The sequence below is a fragment of the Eubalaena glacialis genome, chromosome 11 (genome assembly GCF_028564815.1).
Source record: "Eubalaena glacialis isolate mEubGla1 chromosome 11, mEubGla1.1.hap2.+ XY, whole genome shotgun sequence".
Classification (NCBI taxonomy): Eukaryota; Metazoa; Chordata; class Mammalia; order Artiodactyla; family Balaenidae; genus Eubalaena; species Eubalaena glacialis.
Genome location: NC_083726.1, coordinates 40,691,244 through 40,709,864, shown reverse-complemented (window position 1 = coordinate 40,709,864; position 18,621 = coordinate 40,691,244). Strand labels below are relative to the sequence as shown.

The 18,621-nt window shown below is 36.1% G+C and overlaps 1 protein-coding gene across 8 annotated transcripts in view; it reads left to right on the top strand.

Moving 5' to 3' along the window:
• Window positions 1–18,621, top strand: part of SYT1 (synaptotagmin 1) — a 1,216,262-nt gene that overhangs the window by 668,132 nt on the left and 529,509 nt on the right. For 6 of the 8 annotated variants that reach the window (XM_061204233.1, XM_061204230.1, XM_061204232.1 and 3 more), the window contains one exon: window positions 1,141–1,245. The gene's annotated coding sequence lies outside the window, so the exon portion shown is untranslated. Of the gene's footprint in view, window positions 1–76; window positions 149–899; window positions 1,011–1,140; window positions 1,246–18,621 lie in introns of those variants that run through there. The other 2 variants (XM_061204235.1, XM_061204234.1) reach the window with 2 other exon arrangements.

Here is an 18,621-nt window from a genome sequence, read left to right as displayed (position 1 = left end):
ATTGGTCGCCTCAGTGGAAACTCCCAGTGCACTCTCCGCTGCCTGACAGCCCCGGCTGCTGGGTGGAGTCGCGCTTCCCGGCCCCACCTATGGGAAGGAGCTTCCCCTGCATCTCCGATCCGCCGCACCCTTTACGAAAAGTCTCCAGGTACCTAGCAAGGCTCAGATTATTCTACCCCCGCTTCCACCCCTGAACCCACACGATAGTATTATCAGCCTCCGACAGCCCAGAGGGCCACCTTCCTGTGTCCTCAGTTTGAGGACACTCTTGCGGAATCCTTTCTTTTCCCCGCCCTGCTTTGCTTTCACAACTCCAGCGGGTCAAATGGCCAAAGACAAACTTCTGCCTCTCCTTCCCGGCTCCCACATTTTCAAAAAACCCACAGCCTGCAAACCCACACACATCGGAACTCCTAGGGTGCTGTTGCAGTCCGGGCATGCTCAGTATCAGGGCAGGTTTTGATTGAAAGTAAAAAAAAAAAAAAAAAAAAAAGAGAAAGAAAGAAAGAAAAGCTTTGTATTATGCAGTCTCCCTCGTGTGCTTACAGCTTGCTGAACAGGTTGCGGGGCACTCCTGCGACTACCCAGAGGGTTTATCTGGTGCCCTTGATTACGTCTCCTTGGCATCTGTACCCCTCGTAGTTCCCCCCACCCGCCAACCCTTCTCAACCCCCCCTCCTCAGGTCCCTGTCCGCTGTGGGGATGCAGAGACACTAACAGAACTGGGATGGGCGCCGTTGGCTGAGCGGATCCACCTATTATTCGTGCGCCAGGATTGGCTCCTCGGCGCAGCGCACCCCAGGTGGAACCAATCAGGCAGCCGGGGCTGGGAGCTGATGGGCGGCCGCCTCCTCACTGGAGGGATTCCTGGAGAAGCTGCAGTGTGGGGATGCTCTAGACCGAGTACTGCCCCCAGTGTCTTTCCACCTCCTCCTCCTGCAGCGGCGGCAGCAGCGCTTGGCAGCGGCAACTTGAGACTGCGCCCGGGGCAAGCCCCCCCCCCCAGGGAGGTGCTCAACTGAGAGGGGGGCTCAGTGCCCGAAGGGGTGTGTGTAGGGTGGGGGCGGCCAGCTGGGACCAGCTGGTGGCCCTGGAAAACCTCCCACACACCCATACCCACACACCCCTTTTGTGTTGCAGGCTGCCCCTCCAAGAGCAGAGGCAGCGAGAGGACGTGTGTGCACCGGTCCGCACGGGGAAGCAGTAGGGACGGAGCCCGGCACCACCTCCTGGTTCTCCCTCCAGGTAAGACAGCGGGGCTGGCGGCACAGGCACCTCAGCGGTGCCTATTTGCTTGAATCCGTCCGTAAGATCTTGTTCTCGGTACACTTGGGTTTTGGCGGTGGGAGACTGAGACCTGGGCAGGGAGCCCCGGGTGGCCTATTGTGAGCGATGTAATGAGACCACATGTGCCTCTCCTGGAGAAGCACTTTGCACAGCGCCCGTGATTTAGAGCCTGGAGTTGATGATGTTGGTCATCCCCCATCTTCTTCTTTCCCTCTTTCATTTCCTCTCCTCCGTCCCCCACCCCCAATCTCTATCCTTCACCTCCCCACACCCCCCAACCCCTTTCAAATCTCTCATCTTCTCCCTCCTCCCATCCAAAGCACGCACAGGGTTTCTTTCTCCTCCTGGAGAGGATTGCCTTTTCTCAGAGGAAAGACGGGGGTAGTGATGAAAGGAGAAAGATTTCTTTCTGCCTAGGGGAAAAAGAACAAGATAGAATACGAGATAGAAAATTAGAGTACCAAAAGCAATTAAACTGAATAAAGGAAGTAGACAAGCCATGCAGCCCCGGCTGCCAGAGAGGGGAAGCGTCAAGTTTGACTTGATCTTCTGCTTGCAAGGGGCTGTGTCTCTCACTAGATTCCTTCAAATGGAACAAAAATAAACCACTGATCCAACCCACTTTCAACTGCTTAATTGCTGTTGCTTTTAAGTGCCCACATCTGACTTTTCCTGGTTCCATCTGTCCTGCGGGGCTGACTATTTGGTCTTATCCATCACTGGTAATGTCTGAACTTGGAGAGGTTTCTCGAGTGGAGAAAAAATTTTTAAAACAGATTATTACTTTCCTGAGGTTCTTTGGCACGGCCTTTATGTTGGGGGGCAAACAAACAAACAAAAAAAAGTAAAGTTTCAAAACATTTGTTAGTGACACCAGTATTATTAGGAGGCTTGGATTTCTACTTTGAGAAAGCTAATCTCGTTAGCTTTGTGTACATGGTGATTTTGACTTTCTTGAATATTAACCTTTTGAAATAAAGCAAACATTTAACTTTTGTGTTAAAGCTGTATTTGCATATGAATTGTGATTTCATTCTACCTTTCTGCTGTTTGCATTTTGTTGCCCAGATATCAAATTCATGCCTTGCCTTATTTTCTTTTAATAAGTATATTTAATAGATGTAAACATGATGCTTATACAATTTCAGTACTCGATTTAGAAGGCGCATGGAAGCTCAGTTGGCCAAGAATCCTCTTGTACTGGAACAAAGTTTAGAAAGTAATGGTAGGAAGATAGCATCAAATTAAAAAATCTTGAAGGGGAAAATGTTTTTGCTTTCATGTCTTATTATAATACAGAGAAAGGTATCAAAACAGCTTTGTGCCCTGGCTGCCTGCATGATAGGTCAAGTGAAAGGGACTTGTTGGACAGAGCCTTGACAGCAGCCTCAGAAATTTCTAATTCCATCATCAATGGTATAAGCTTTCCTTTCCTATTATTCAGCTAAGTGATGACCGTCAGATGGGAGGAGATAGAGAGAAGTGCTTAGCTGAATGTAATGGGAAAGCATCCCAAGTGGATCCTACATGAGTGCAGAGAAATCAGCAGATGTTAGTGTCCAGATATATCTTTTCCTTTGATTTATCAGGGGAAATGCCAAGTCTTACATTTTTTTTTTTTTTTCTACGTGTCCACTTCGGATAAGAAAAGGGAGCCTTCTTTCTCAACTCTGCCTGATCTTCCACACTAATCTATGTACCCCAGAAAGTATTTTTTTCACCACATATCTTCAGTGGACAAGTTTATACACTAACCTAAAGAAGAGCTGCTTTCATTTACCATCAACGTAATATACGTTATTTTCTAAACCATTTTCCATTTGAGACACTTATCTTTCCTATCTAAGTAGAATTACCTCGAGTCACAAAAACAAGATCTTCTTTCTAGGACTTTGACATTTAAATGCCTTTTTTTTTTTTTCTTTTTAATGTAGTGTCTCTGTTGAAAGCTAAAACTAATTTTTAGAGGTGCCACCTTTTGGTTATAAGGACAAAAGGACAATCGTTTAATTGCCTTCTTGTGTACAACTGAATTAACAAGTTTAGACATGAAAAGATACAGAAAAAGGAAACCAACTGCTTTTCACTGCAAGAGAAAGATTTTACTTGCTTATTTCTCCACTGTCTTAGGAAGGGTAAAAGTTTGGTCTTGGTTTGTGACGTTTATGTTCAGGACTCTTAACAAATGCTAATTATAGCAATGGCATGTAAAAGACATGCATATGAGTATTGAGTTTTTCACATACAAAAAAATTAAGCCTTTATATACCGGAAGTCAGAACTAATTCCAATATATATTGAGTGGATTAAAGTGAGACTTTAAATGATATATTATGGGAAATTATTACCCTGTCATTCCACAAAATGTTCTAGTGTAACAGTTTCATACAACCTTCATCTTTTCTCCTTTTAAAAGAATATCTTAGTAAATCTTATTAATGTTTTAGAGCAAATATAGTAATTAGACTTTAATGTATTTTTATCAGAACTAAAGGTTGCTACCCTACAGAGGAAATCCTAAAATGCTAATTTCATAAAATACCACATGATAGAGAGTTGTTACAGAGTAGTTTTGAACTTTATTTCATAATGGAGAATATTAGTTATTCTGTCTGGTCAAATTGTCAGAGAGTTCTAATTCAGAAATATGAAAATGGTTAGCGTGGTATGTACAAGATTTGCACATTAGACTTGGTGCTAACTGAAAATAAAACTAGAATATAGTAGCTTCTCTTAATTGTACTTGCAAAATGAACTGGATGATTAATAAATAAAATACAGAATGTGTTAGATCTAAAAGCTAATTCGAACTTCCTGTTTGCCTAATGACACCATAGACATAATATCAATTCATTCTTTTGAGTTCAGTATACTAAATCAATTTATAGTGAATTCCCAAAACAGATTTTTACAGTCATCTAATCTTAAAAAACTCACACTTAACACAGACAATTATGTGAGCCTGAAATACTTATACCTCTTAGGATTTCCAGTTTGTGTAATAGCTAGGAAGAGATACCATTAACTCCAAATTGGAACATAATAATTCTTTTCCTAATGGTAGTGATTAAATGATTTGGGGAAGGGAAAGTAAAAGTAAACAGTTTGATTATATAATGGAGCAAATTTGGTCTACTATTACAGAAAACCAAGACCAAAGTTAGACTTTCTGGCATTAGAATAATGTAGGTGTGGGTTTTACAAGTGTTTTGCTAAAAACTAATGCTTTCTAAAATGAAATACCTGAACACTTGTGATTTAAAATAATTTTTAATGATTTGCTTGTCATAAATACATCCGTATCAAAAGTGTAATATGTGATATGCTTTCTAACTGAATTTGTTTGCCATCGAAATTGATCAAAGCTATTTAAATAGGGATAAAGTATATGGCAGTCTAAAAAATAATTTCAACTAGCATTTAAGGATATATATATATATATATACGTATGTGCGTGTATATATGTATGTGTACGTGTGTACATATATATACATATTTAATTATGTAACATTTTCTAAAAGGATTTGAGACTAATGGACAGTAGCATATAATCTGCTGAAATTAGGGAGTACTCCTGTAAAAAGTACCATTTAAAGAAAAATGACAATGTCTTGGGGATGCTTTTAATATTTCTTTGGTTGAAAAGACCGGGAGTACTCAGAGGCAAAATTAATGGGGGTCTAGATACTTTCCTTTATACAGCCCTTCTGTGGCTTAGGGAAAAAGTGATTTTTATATGAATCATGTATTTAAAAAAAAAAAAAAAAAAACACCTCTCAGTGCAAGATGCACTTTTATATATAGGTAACAAACTGAAATCACACTTTCACATGATTTGGACATAACAGGACATTAAAGTTTCTATCCTTCTAAGATTTCTTCAGTGTTTCTTTCAACATTTGCATAAAGGTAAACTTGTTCTTAATCTTTTACATAATCGACATGATTATCATTGCTTTTTCAGGTAAGGGGGTTTAGATTGGTATCTTAAATAATTCCTTTAGGAGTGATCAACATTTTTCCTAATAGTTTTATAAATTTGATTCAAATCTCTCCATTCAGTGTGACCATTTTTTTAAAGCAGGAATTTAATCTTTCCAATCCGAAGAAAACAGTGTTTTTCCTTTAGCTTCTCTGTCATTTTAGGAGAGTTCTTGAAGAGCCACTTTTATATTGACTATAAGACGAACTGTGATAGCAGGGCATATGAACATCGTTCTACTCATATGTGTTAGTATAAAAGAAATGTATTTTAAATAATATTGCAAGTATAGTCACGCTATCTGTTGGAAATAAGAGAGCACCCAGTCCTTTCTTGCTATATATGAATAAAACTTCAACCTTTGCTATATTGTTTAAAAAAGAAAAGCTCTTATTTTAAAGTGTACAACGCGAAATTATTGCTATGTTATAGAAGGAGTAAGCACCAGGGATGTTATTTCCGCAGTTTTAAAAATAATTATAGAGGTCCTATTGCAAAGAAATTTTAAAATATCCACTTTCTAAATCTAAAAACAATATTTAAAAGAGTTCTAAAACAAACTGAAACCTAGGTTAGCATAACAATAGCACATTTATGACTGTGTTAGAAAGAAGTATTCGGCTATGTCTTTGAAAAATGCAAAGCAGATTTTAAAATGTTCTGTAATCTCTATAATTGTTGTATTTAGTTAAACCACAACTTCTAGTTGTTTAGAACTAATTCTGAGTCTCTTTGGGTTTGTTTTGTCTCTACAAATACACTCAATGCTTGGAAGGGATGTGGCACGCTGGTTTCCGTAACTTACCAGTAATGTAAATGAGAGGCGGTCAGAGTTCATCATTTTTGGTTACTGCTATCGTGGAGATGAAAAGAAAAGATACCGATCGTTCCTATACTGGTCTCACATATTAGTTATACACATAGGGAGTCATTTTGTTGAAGAGGAGCTCCGGAAAATTGGAAAGCTTATGAAGATAATAAACGCCTTCTATATTTTAGCTGTCTGTACAAAATGGGAGCTGGAAATTTTCCATGTAGAATGAGAATGGCCTTTCTCAGCTAGTATGAGAATCTGGTGAAATAATGTGGTTTCTGAAATAATTTGGTTAAAATACCATTTCCTAGCAGCCCTGTCAGACAATATTTCATTGGAAATACTGGATTACAACCCCCCTGCAGCAGCCCCCAAAACTGCGCCTAAGACAGTTAGCTAAGTGCCTCAGTCAAGAAGGAATTTTGGTCGAAATAGCCATTTAATCAAATCCAGCTATGGATGGTACTGAAACTTGGTCTTGCCTCATCCCATTAAACCTGTTGTTTCTCTATTTGCTTGATGTAGTTTTGCTTATAATTCTAAAGTACTTAGAGTTCATATAATGCAGTATTATTTTTGTCAAAGGGTATTACACAAGTAAAAAGAGTTAAGTGTTGTTTCCTGCAATAGATGGATGTTTTCCTTTTGTTTCTAAATCATTCACCGAGCTAATCAAGGATAAAATGCACATAGGCACTTAAACACAAATAGAATCGGAGAGTTGCTTAAATATGAAAACTTCTGATACTGCAGTTGCTTAAATGAGACATACTATCTCTTGTCCTCCTCCTACACCCTCCCAGACGACAGCCAACTTTTCTGTCGCAAGCAAATAAAGGGGAGAGCAGGCAAACCCACCTCACACCTCTGGGCACAGTTCCTTGGGTGTGGCCTCCAGGGGACAGCCTCCTGTTTTTACCTGAGGCCCATCTCCCTTCCGGGCCAGTCTCCTTGCATATCAGCCCAGGCCCCGCTCTAGCTGAAAGCAGATCATTGAATTCAGGAATTGCTACTTTGAGATTTATTGGCATATTTTCGTCAACGTGAAGGCAAAAGCACACGGAAATACTCAGACAGAACGTACTCAGCTGTACCAAACTTTGTGTTAACACTTTTCAAATGTGATGTTGAATCTTCTATAAGATTTAGATAATTGATAAAATAGTTTTTCTTTCATGGAATTTCTTTTGATTACTCACAAGTGATCCAAGCAAAAGGTGAGATTGTTAAACCGTGAATCCGTATAACTTTTTTACTTGTTAGCACCAGTGGACAAAGCTGAGATAATTATTTAAAATAGTTTCAAATCCTTCGATTGGCTTTAATACATCCAAAACCCACCTGTGTCTTGTTATGGAGGCCCTTAAACATTTACATACCTCATCCTGCTTATCACAGATAATTGAGAACTGGTTTGTACATCTATAGAATCTCTGGATATTATTGTGAAACGTCACGTAGGGTTGCTTTTAGGATGGATTATTACTAATCTTTTTTCAGGCATAATTTTATGTGAATGTAACTAAGTGTAAACAACAATATAGCATCACAGCAGCAGACTACACTCACTAAAATGTCAATTTGGAATTGTTTGCTCTTTCCTTGAGAAGAGTCGATTAAGTATGTTTTTTCCTGATGATGTTCTGCCCCCCAGCATTCTATGTATTATAAACAGCGAATAGGTCCTTGTTCTCCACCTATGAAATATGGAAGCTGCTTATTTTTGTGGGGGAAGTCATTAACAAAAGTTTTTTTAGACAAATGACTTAATGGCTTTTGAAACAAGGACAAATGATATAACACAGGTTACTAAGGCCTAGCTAAGCTCCTCTAGCAAGCAGGCTCTGAGTTAGCAAGATTATTGAGAAAAGTTGACACAGTTTCTCAGGAGAAAGGCAAGGTAGCAAAGCTCTGAATCTCTGTCTGACTTGGAGTGTCTGCCAGATCCTTGTTTACAAGGCTGGCTTTCTGCCTAATCCCTAACATTTTTATCAGATTTGAGGAATGAATATAGTGAACCATTGGGCCTTAGAGCATATTTCTAGAGCACTAGCATCTTTTTATAAATAGAATAACATCACTATCCTATTTTAGCCAATGTCCAGAATCCAAGGCCACTAAAAGTTTTATATTTAAATATCTATAAACCAGACCATTATATGCCTAAAAATGCTTGAGTTTTATCTGCCTGTTTACAGGAAATTCTTATGTTGAAAGCTTAGTTAACAACATGACAGTACAAGTAATTTACCTATTTTTCGTGTTTTTATTAAATTATAATATTAAATTTAAAATGCCAAACAATCACCTTGAGATATAGTTGAGTTTAATAATTCAAGAAAGTGACATTTCAACAAAACGCCAACATATTCCTAAATTCTCCAACACCACCCTGCTTTTAAATTGTGGGAGGAAAAGAGTACTTCATATGCAAGTTTCCAGTTTTGTTTTGTTTTTTTCCTGTGGAATCATAGACACTTTCGGAACCATTCCTAGATACCACAAAATGAATATTAATGATAGGACAGAGCCGACTCCTTCAGGACAGTGGAGTAGACAAGTTGTTATGTCTTTGAGAATCTGTTTCATCATTTAGATATTGAACACATAGCAACAGTTTGATTTCTCTGACTTCTGAACTTTTAGACCAATATGTGTTGGAGCGTGTTACTACTCACTGCCAGAGTAGAAGAGATTTGTTCAGCTCTCCAGCTAAGAGCGTGATATAGCAATTCTCTTGCATTCTCTTCCTTCCCCACCATTTTGTTCCTTTCTCATCTCTTTTTTTCCTGCCCTCTTCTTCCTTCCTTTCTTTTTTTCTTTCTTATTCATCTCCTAACGAATCATCTTCCCCTAGAATCACTGGGAGCTTGGTACTCTAGGCCCCATACTAATCTCCACCTGCTGAATTTATTTTTTGTCAATAACCAAGTTTGTATACATTTCAGGTTAGTTTCACAAAAGGTTTGTATAGATAAATAAGGGAGCATCCTCTTAATTTGTTTAAGTAGTTGGCACACTTAAATGGAATGTGCCATGATTTGAATGTTTTTAAGGCCTTACATGTAAAGACTAGCCCACTGGTAATTTTTAGAACAAAATTGATTGAAGAGAGATAAAACAATAATGTTTAAAATTCCAAACGGCATGTACTTTTAGGCACCTTTTTTTCTCTGTTTTGTTCTTCCAGTGGTAACTTTTACATCATAGTTTTCACAACAGTTGTATCTCACTGTATTTTAAAAATATTATGTTGCCTTATTTGATTTTGATAATGGAGAGATTCTCCATTTTACAGATGCAATAAAGGAGACTCAGAAGTTAAGTTACCTGCCTGTAATTACACACTTAGGAAGCCTTTTATAATTTTCACCTGCTGAATCATACTGCCTCAGCAGTTAATCAAGAAAAAAATCAAGTATATTTTTAAACTTCCTCGCTATATAAGAACTAGTTTGCTATTTCTTATCAAAAATAAAAACAAAAATCTAACGTCTTCACTGAATATTGGATATACAGTTGTTATTCTTCCCATTGAAAAGAGAAGGACAATTTAATATACTGTCATTACTTCTGTGACTCTAACTTTGGAATAAATTGTATTTTAAAATTATTCAAGGAACAATTCTCTAATCCATAAGACAATTCACCAATCCTGAGTCACTAGGCTCAGTTGGTCTATAGTCATTGCTGTATCACTGTGGTATTAGATGTTACCTCATTTGTTTCCTTATTTGTAAACTACGGAGTCATAAGCCATCTCCTAGAGTACACAGAGATGTGATGAGAAAATGAATGTTGTAGCTTTACTAGAAGCTTTCCAACCTCATCTCTCATTATTTTTCTCATTGGTACTTACACATACAACTTCTCACTGTTTCCAGAACCTGACATTAATGGAAGTTGTTGAATCTACTGGTGCTTTTTCTCTCCTATTTCAAGATAGAAAGAGCTAAGCAGGGAACATACTCAAGCCCCAATTATTATCCAGCCCTAATGTGAAATCCATCAATTGGCAATTCTTTATGTTAAGAATCAAACACATTTGGAAATGATTGCCAATAGGTATACACATTGCAGTGTGGATTATCATAATTGACTTTCTAGCTGATCTGATAGAAGGAAACAGAAGTTTTAATTGGGAAAGGCTTATAGAAAGAATGCAAGATTAACTGGAACAGAAGACAGGTATTTATGGGGATTTATGGACAAACACAAGTTAATCATATTCTTGTGTTCTTACTGTGATTCCATTTAATATTCTCAAGAATTTTATGAGACTGGTACTAATTTATCTATAATTTTTAGATGAGAAAAATGTGGAAAAGTAACTTGCCAAGGTCATACAACTGTTATGTAGAGGGAATTGGATTCAAACCCAAGCAGTCTATTTCTAGAGCCAATACTCAACCATAAGAAATCATAATCATTAAACTCCTCAGTGGTAGAACATGCAGAACAGTTGGAAGCAAACAGATAGAAGTGATCAAAAGAAATTGAAGAGTCATAAGCAAACTGTACTTCATAGTTTGAGTCAATATGACCATCATGGCAATGTGCTAAAAGATTGAAACTTGAGTCTCATAGCTCTGGGTGTAAAGACCTACTCTGGCATGGTGAGCTTCAGTAATATATTTCACTACTAAAAGCTTCATTTCACCAGGAATGGAAATGTAATAATGTTTGCAAATTGTCTGGTACTCAGTTAATAAATGGCAGATCTGACCACTCTTGCCCCCTTTTATTATTAGTCAGGAACTCTTTCACTTTCAAAACTGCCACCTAACTCAAAATGGTTTAGAGAGAAAAGGGATTTTAGAGCTCATGTTACCATAAAATCCAGGAATATTCTGGATTTCATCATAGCTGGAAATAGGAAATCAAGCTATATGATCAAGACCAGGCCTATCGCCCCCCACCCTCCCACCCATCCCTACCTCCTCCTAGAAAAGAAAATTCTACTTTTCCCCGCCATTGCTTTATTTAGAATCAGGCTCTTTCTTTACAGTGGTAAGAATGTTCCCAGGGAACAGGCTTACATAAGAAATCTCCATGTAAAGAGAGCATCGTTTTTCCCAAAAATTTCTACGATAATCTTGACTGGAACAACTGAGTCACTTGCCCCAAACTCATCACTATGGTGAAGGCTGTGAAATATCATATTTTTCTAAGCTGAGCTTGTGTCATCCCTGGATTTGAGAGTTGTACAAAGCATCACTCAACTACATAGAAAGAGAGTTCTGCTGTTAAAAGAAGGGAAATGATTAGATTTAGAGCAGGCAAAACAACAAATGCCTAGCTCATAAGGTATGGGCACTGACCGGTCGAGAGGATGCCTGCTGGCATTAATGCTGGAGCAGGCTCCTGGAGGGCCCTTATTTTTCCTGGCACTAACCCCTTAGTTGATGGGGTAAGATCCAGGGAATTCTAGGGGAAGGTCCATAGTAGTTGAGGATGTAGAAAGGAGTGGCCCTGAGAAGGCTTGAAGCAATGCCATTTACAAACAGGTGTGGATGTAGTCAATAATTAAACAACTGGTATGACTATAGCAGTGTGAAAAGGCTGCCTATCAGGGGCTAAGGGCTGAGTTGAGTGTCATTTAACTCTAGTTGGGTCCTTGCCTTATTGCCTTGGCCTCTTCTTTTTTAATGCAGTGGGAAAATACTTATAGGATTTGAGGATTCTTAGATTCAGAGCTCAGTAAGTCTGAGAACTGCCAACTAAAGATATGTACAAGGCCACCTGTGTATATGTCAATATCTCAAATTTTTGTTGGTTTTGAGTAAGGCTGGTTATTTTCAGGAGTTTATAGAGTTTTGTTTTATGATTACCCTAACTACCTATGTATTGCTACAGATACAATAAAATAAATTTGCACAAAAACACTATACATTTTTCCTTGCTATACCCCAAACTGAAAGAGAATTATTTAGGAATAATGCACTTCCTCCGTAAGCACCAGGGCATGCCTGTTATATGCCAGGCGCTATTTTAGTGCTGGGAATATAGAAGCAAATGTAGTAGATAAGTTCCTTGCTTTTAGGGAGCTGGCATTCTAGGGAAGGAGACAAAATAGTTAAGAACAACAACAGAAGATAACTAAGGTAGTTTTCAAATAGTAAGAAATGCTACTACATAATAAAACAACCTAATAAAACAGTAAAATCAAGGACTCTGGTCAACCAAAACTATGTAAGTTGAGGCATGAAAGGAGAAGGATCCAGCTATGTAAACATCAGAGGGAGAGCACAGTAGACAGCAGAAATCCTAAGTGCAGAAGCTTGGCAGTGGGGGTGAGTTTGTTCTACTTACAGAAGAGAAAAAAGCAAATGTAGCTGAAGTTGTAAAGATGCTGGCTTCATGAGTGTAACCCTGCTTTAATATTTTAACTAAAAGCAAACTACAAACATTATTAAGGAAGTTTTCCAAACAAGATGATCACGTCACCTCAACATTATTTAAATATATGTAGTATCTTATTTCTGTGTAATACATTTCCAGTCTATGTAATCATGCTTACACATTTTATGATTACAGTCATGGAATGCATACTATTTCCACCCTGACTTTCAAAATGCACTCTCAGGTGACTTACAGGCATATATTTTTATCTTCCATTTTCTCTAGAAAGGTAACTTCTTTTCTTTTATGACATAGATTCCTTAGACACTTTCCGTATATCTTTTGTTAAATCTTAATAACCTTTCTCCTTTTGCCCTCATTTCTAAGGGAATTGAACACACAGCCTACCCTCAATTTTATTGTTTCTCTAAATTTAAGTGAACACCTTGGTTTTTTATCACAATAATGTTTTTTTCCTCAATTTAATTTCCTTTTGAGTATATGTTTGATTATATCCAACAAAATTCAAATTTAGATTTTGAAACAAAAGTAAATAAACACTGAAAGCATAATGAAACAAATCATTTTGTGTCGATTATCATTTAGACAACACGGGTCTCAGAGCATTAACCGGAAATTATTTTTCCTCTATCTGGTTTCATATCCTGGTTTCAAGAACTCAGTACCCCAAGTCTACCTAGGTCACTCTGTGATAGTAAACTAGGTGCTTACAGAGGCATATTAACATTGCGAGTGGTACTGCAGTACCACTCCCTATGCTGCAGCAGTAATGAAGTAATAATTACAGTGTCAATCTTAAATGGCCCTCTTTTTTCCCCTAAGACTCCTATAGACATTATATGCTGATAATAACATATTTTGTAAAGGGAGTATTCTTTGCTGAATTCACACAAAATCACCTATATGTGAATATAGCAAGAGTGTTATAATGGACCATTCTTGTCAGTAAGTGATAAACTCTGTTTTCCTTATCTGTGGAAACCAGGCTCTTTTGTATCCTAAATATCTTATGTTTTTCTACATTTGTATATATATATACTTGCATATATAGTAGATTTGGATTTTTTAATGTACGTGATCACTCCACTAAGTGCAAGTTTTTCAGGATTTTGCAATGATGTGTGTATATTTTTTATCATCTTTTGACTCTGCAGTGCCTGACAAAGAGTAGGAAGAGAGCATTCCATAGAACGTTTATTGAATGAGTGAATGAATCCACTAAATCTATATTTTCTAATGTTTTTGAATGACATCCAAACACAGTATGCTTTCAAACACACATACACACTGTATGAACAAAAGTTCTATGAAGTATTTCTTACTGGTGTTGTATTCTGATACCTCCTTTTCAATTCTCTCTTTTACCTAATTCATTAAAAAAAAATACTGGTCATGACCAACAAAGTTAATGTAACAGCATACCAATGGAAAACAATCTGTAGTTTTAAAAACAGTTTCCTAAAAAAGTATTATCAATTTCAAAAAAGTATAGTATATTTAAGATCCCATTAAGCATACATAAGTGTAATATAATGGATATAGAGGAACTTGCAGTGGCTTATTTGGAACATAAAGTATCATCATACTGTAAATGAATGAAAGTTAATAGAATTCCCAGACCAAAATGCTTTTGCTGTATTCACGTATAGGTGATGCTCTTGCTGTATTCACATACAGGTGATTTTGTGTGAACTTACACTGTATTTTTTTAAACCCACAATGAATCTGGCACCAATGCTGTTACTGGTCGTTCTCAACCAAGCAGATTTATGTTGGTCTGCTACCTTCTGAGGAATTCAGTTAATAGCCATTAGTTAAAATAAACTTTTTTATAGACTAGAGGAAAATACAGAGATGTGATAGGAGATTATTTCTGTTTCTTTAAAGTAGTGAATACAGAACTAGTCTATGGAACCAACAGACAATGAAGACTGAGCGTAAATATTTAGAGTTTTGTGTTCAAATGTAAAAACAAGCAAATAATATCAAAACCCTCAATCTGTCACTAAGTTTACGATATGGTGATTTTACAATATGATCTCTCTGATACCTTTCTGTGCTAACAGGAGAGGATCTGTAATTGATCATGATATTTCTCTGCAAGGTAATAGACATTCAAGTGGCTCAGCACAGTAATGCTTCTTTGGCTTTCCTACTATCCATGTGAGTTGTCTCATGATAGTGGATAAGTTGGAGATTATGTCCTCAATCTTTCAGTCATTCATCAAGCTGCTCAAAAATATTTAAGAGCACAAACTCTCAGGCACTGTCAACCACTTATAGAAGAGTGTAGTTCAGTTAAGAGACATCATAAGCAAGTAGTGATAATATATTCAGATGTGAGCTGTGAAATAATCAGGATAGGGTAGGAAATGCTATGGTAAGGAACAATAGGAAAACCTCAGTGGCCTAAACATCTAAGCCTTATTTCTTGCTTATACTATGTAACCATTGTGGAAAAGTATGTGTGTATTTGGGGGAAGGGTGGCAGAAGACGCTCTGATTTGAAGTCATTCAGGGACCCAGAGTGTTGAGAGCTTCAATGACTTATAACACTCTCATCTCAACATAATGACATTAATGATACAATGACATTAAGGATTCATTGAGGTTGGGAGGAAAGCGCTGGACAGTTTCTCACCATCCAGTGAGAAAATTAACTACTTTGACCCTATAAGAGGCATATACAATTTCTGGTCAGAGACCATTTGCCAGATCCAGTCATCGTGGCCTGTAACTACAAGGGCATAGGAAGTATAACACCCTCCACCCCAACTTGGGCCTTGAAAGGAGAGGATATTGCCAAGTTCTTGAAGCCTCTTTTATTAGCTGCAACAGAAAAGTGAAAGCTTTTTGAAAGCACGTGAGAGTGAATGATCAGTTAGTCAAGACAGCTATGGCTTCACAGAGGAGGTGATGCACAGGCTGCACTCTGAGGGACCTTTCTATTATCATGAAAGATGCTTAGTTCATTCTTTAATGAAATCTTCTCTCTCTCTCTCTTTTTCTAACCTGAATCTCAAACACGGGATATGTATTTTATTAAGAATGCCAGCAATCCTGGTAAATTTGGTGGGTGAACTAAATCATTTCTGTCTTACTAGGAGTGCTGACGTATAATACAACTGTCAATTTAACAAATCTATTTGGATGTCTCAAAGACACCTCATATTTACCGTGGAAAAACTGAACTTTCAGTGTCTTTGATCCTAATTAATGATTCCATCATCCATCTAGTTGTGTTGTCTAGAAACCTGGAGGCATCTTTGTTTTCATGTCTCTCATTCTTAACCCCAAGTCTAAAATATATGATATCTTTATTATTTTTAGTTTATCAATATCTTTTAAATCTCATTATTTTTCTTTATCTCCATTGCCACACCATAATCAAACCAACCTTGCCTTCTCAATTCTACTATTCTTACTTTGACTTTCAAGTGCATGCATTATCTGGCTCCTCCTACTCACCAGCCTAATTTCTCATATTGTTTCTCTCATTCTCATGCTCAGGCCACATTGGCCTTCTGTCAAGTTTTAATATTCCAAACTCCTTCCTGCTTCAGGGCCCTAGTACATGCTGGTCCCTATGCTTGGGTTACTGTGGACTGTATTTACTATTGGCAGACACTAACAATGTAAACTCAGCAATAAAATATGGACAGCTTTTTAAAAATAAATTTTTATTCTTTATATACAAGAGTAAATGTTCAGTTTTTCCATATTATGAGTATGAATATGTCACTTTTCAAAATTACTGCAGAATTGTCAAGAATTGGCAATCACCATGTGGTAGAAAGGGATTTGAACAGTAATTGAAACTTTTTCATGGTTTGGGAAACCCTGAGTATAAGTTTGAAGATGTTGAATAGTTAGCTGCTTTTAAAGAAGAAATGTATTTATAAATTCAAATCTTACAGGTGAGGATACTGATGAAACGAAATTTAATTGAAGGAAATCTTCAGTGGGATATAGAACAGTGCTTTAAATATATATTGCTAAAATTTTAACCTTAGGATTTTTTCCAGTTATTTTGAGAACATGTTTCTTCCAAATCATGCCATCATAGAGTTTTTTTCTTGTTTGTTTCTTTTCTTTGTAATGGGAACACTCTGAACTTACATCCTCTGGGTGGGAAAACACACTTTCAGAAAATACTTGAAAAAATGCAGTGAAAAATAAATCTAGCTAAAGATAAAATAGTGAGACTATAAGAGAAATACAGGCTGGTGTGATGTTTTAAAATCTCTGATTACTGAGATTACTCTGATTACTGAGACTGAAAAATCTCTGAGATTGACTGTGTTAAGAAATCTCTTATATTTATGTGTATATTTCTGTACTTTAGTTCAAACAGTAATTCATTGTTATAAAATTATAGCAATGAAGATGAATGTTTATCATATTGTTTCCAATTATATCTTCAATGTCAACTGACCTAGCAGTGCTTAGCATTTACTAAGTAGGAACTTAAATATCTTTGGTGGACATTGCTGGATGAATCATCCTTGTTGATGTTTTTTTCATTTGTTTCTCACGCATTTCTATTTTTCTTCAAACTTAATGTTTGGCCTTGGTAATGAATCTTCATGAACTGGAATTAGTTATAGTTGACTCTTATTTCATTCAAGGTGAAATATGACTTACTTTCTTTAATCAGCCTTTACTTCTCTAGAATAAATCATCCCAGTAGCTCACTACTAAGTTCCAAATGAATGTGTGCTAATTTAAATGTGTAGATAATTAAGAGTAAAAACATATAATAATTTATTCCAGTTCCACTTTAATGAGGCCACTATTTTGGATTATTTGGGTCAATGCTAACTATCTTTGAGATAGATAATCAATCTTTTGCTTTACTTTTTCCCTTTCATCTCTTCTCCACTTTTTCTTCCTTCTCTGTTTTTAACCATTTCCTCAATTTTATCATAAATATCTATTGCATTCAAAGCACAGAAGAATTCTATTACTAAGCCAAAAAAAATATTCTTTCTGTATGGATTTTAAATATATGTTTAATATTCTACATTGGAAACTGGTATTTTTTAGAAAATTATGGTTTATTACTAGTAAAGAGCAATGTTTTTAAAGAAATATTTTAACTCAATTTTTTTTTTTAATTGAAGTGTGGTTGATTTACAATGTTGTGTTAGTTTCTGGTATACAACAACAAAGTGATTTAGTTATACATATATATACATATTTCTTTTTCATATTATTTTCCATTATGGTTTATTACAGGATGTTGAATATAGTTCCCTGTGCTATACAGTAGGACCTTGTTGTTTATCTATTTTATATATAGTATTAATTTGATTTTTAAATGAGAAAGTATTCCCTAAAAATATTTATAATATTAAAATAATCCAAAAATATGTAAATTGAAAAGTAAGTCTTCTCTCAAACCACTTGTTGTCTTCCCAAAGGCAACCATTGTTAATAACCTCTTATATCCCCTAGCAGAAATATTATGTCTGTATGCAAACATATATCACATTTAAAATTAATGTTCCATTATATACACAATGCTCTGTACATTTTAAGTTATTATGTAATTTTATTTACATTGGATAATATTTTATTTCATACAAACTACAGTTATTTCATAATGTACATAATATATTTTACATGTTAGTAAAAGTTATAGCTAACACTTTTGGTTAATGTAACATGAACTAATTCTATACAATATGTTAATTGCAAGTGATTCAGTTTAACTTTAAGCTAAATCAGTTTTATAATTTTAAGTATTTTCTGGTATAATTTGTGATGATTGTGACAATTCACATTAGATATATTAAATGATTTTATAGATTTGATCATATTTAAGGATTTTTATAAAGTTTTTCTTTTCTCATATTGCAAAGTATCTGTCAACAGATATTATAATATCTTGTTTAAAATGAATAATTATCATTAGAGAGCATAATCTTCTGTAGTATTTTTAATGTTCAGACACTATCATAAAGAACATTTTATAATCACGTTTATTATGTCTTTGTTTGGGGGCTGCAATATGTTAATCTTAAGGATTTTAAAATATTTCAAAATGTAAAACATTAAGAATGATCTTGCCTGTTTTGGGTGCATGACAAGTATTTTACAACAGAAAGGATATGGAAAATGTTTGAAGGAATATGAAGTTTTTAGGGGTCTTTACAGAATATGTTTGATTTAA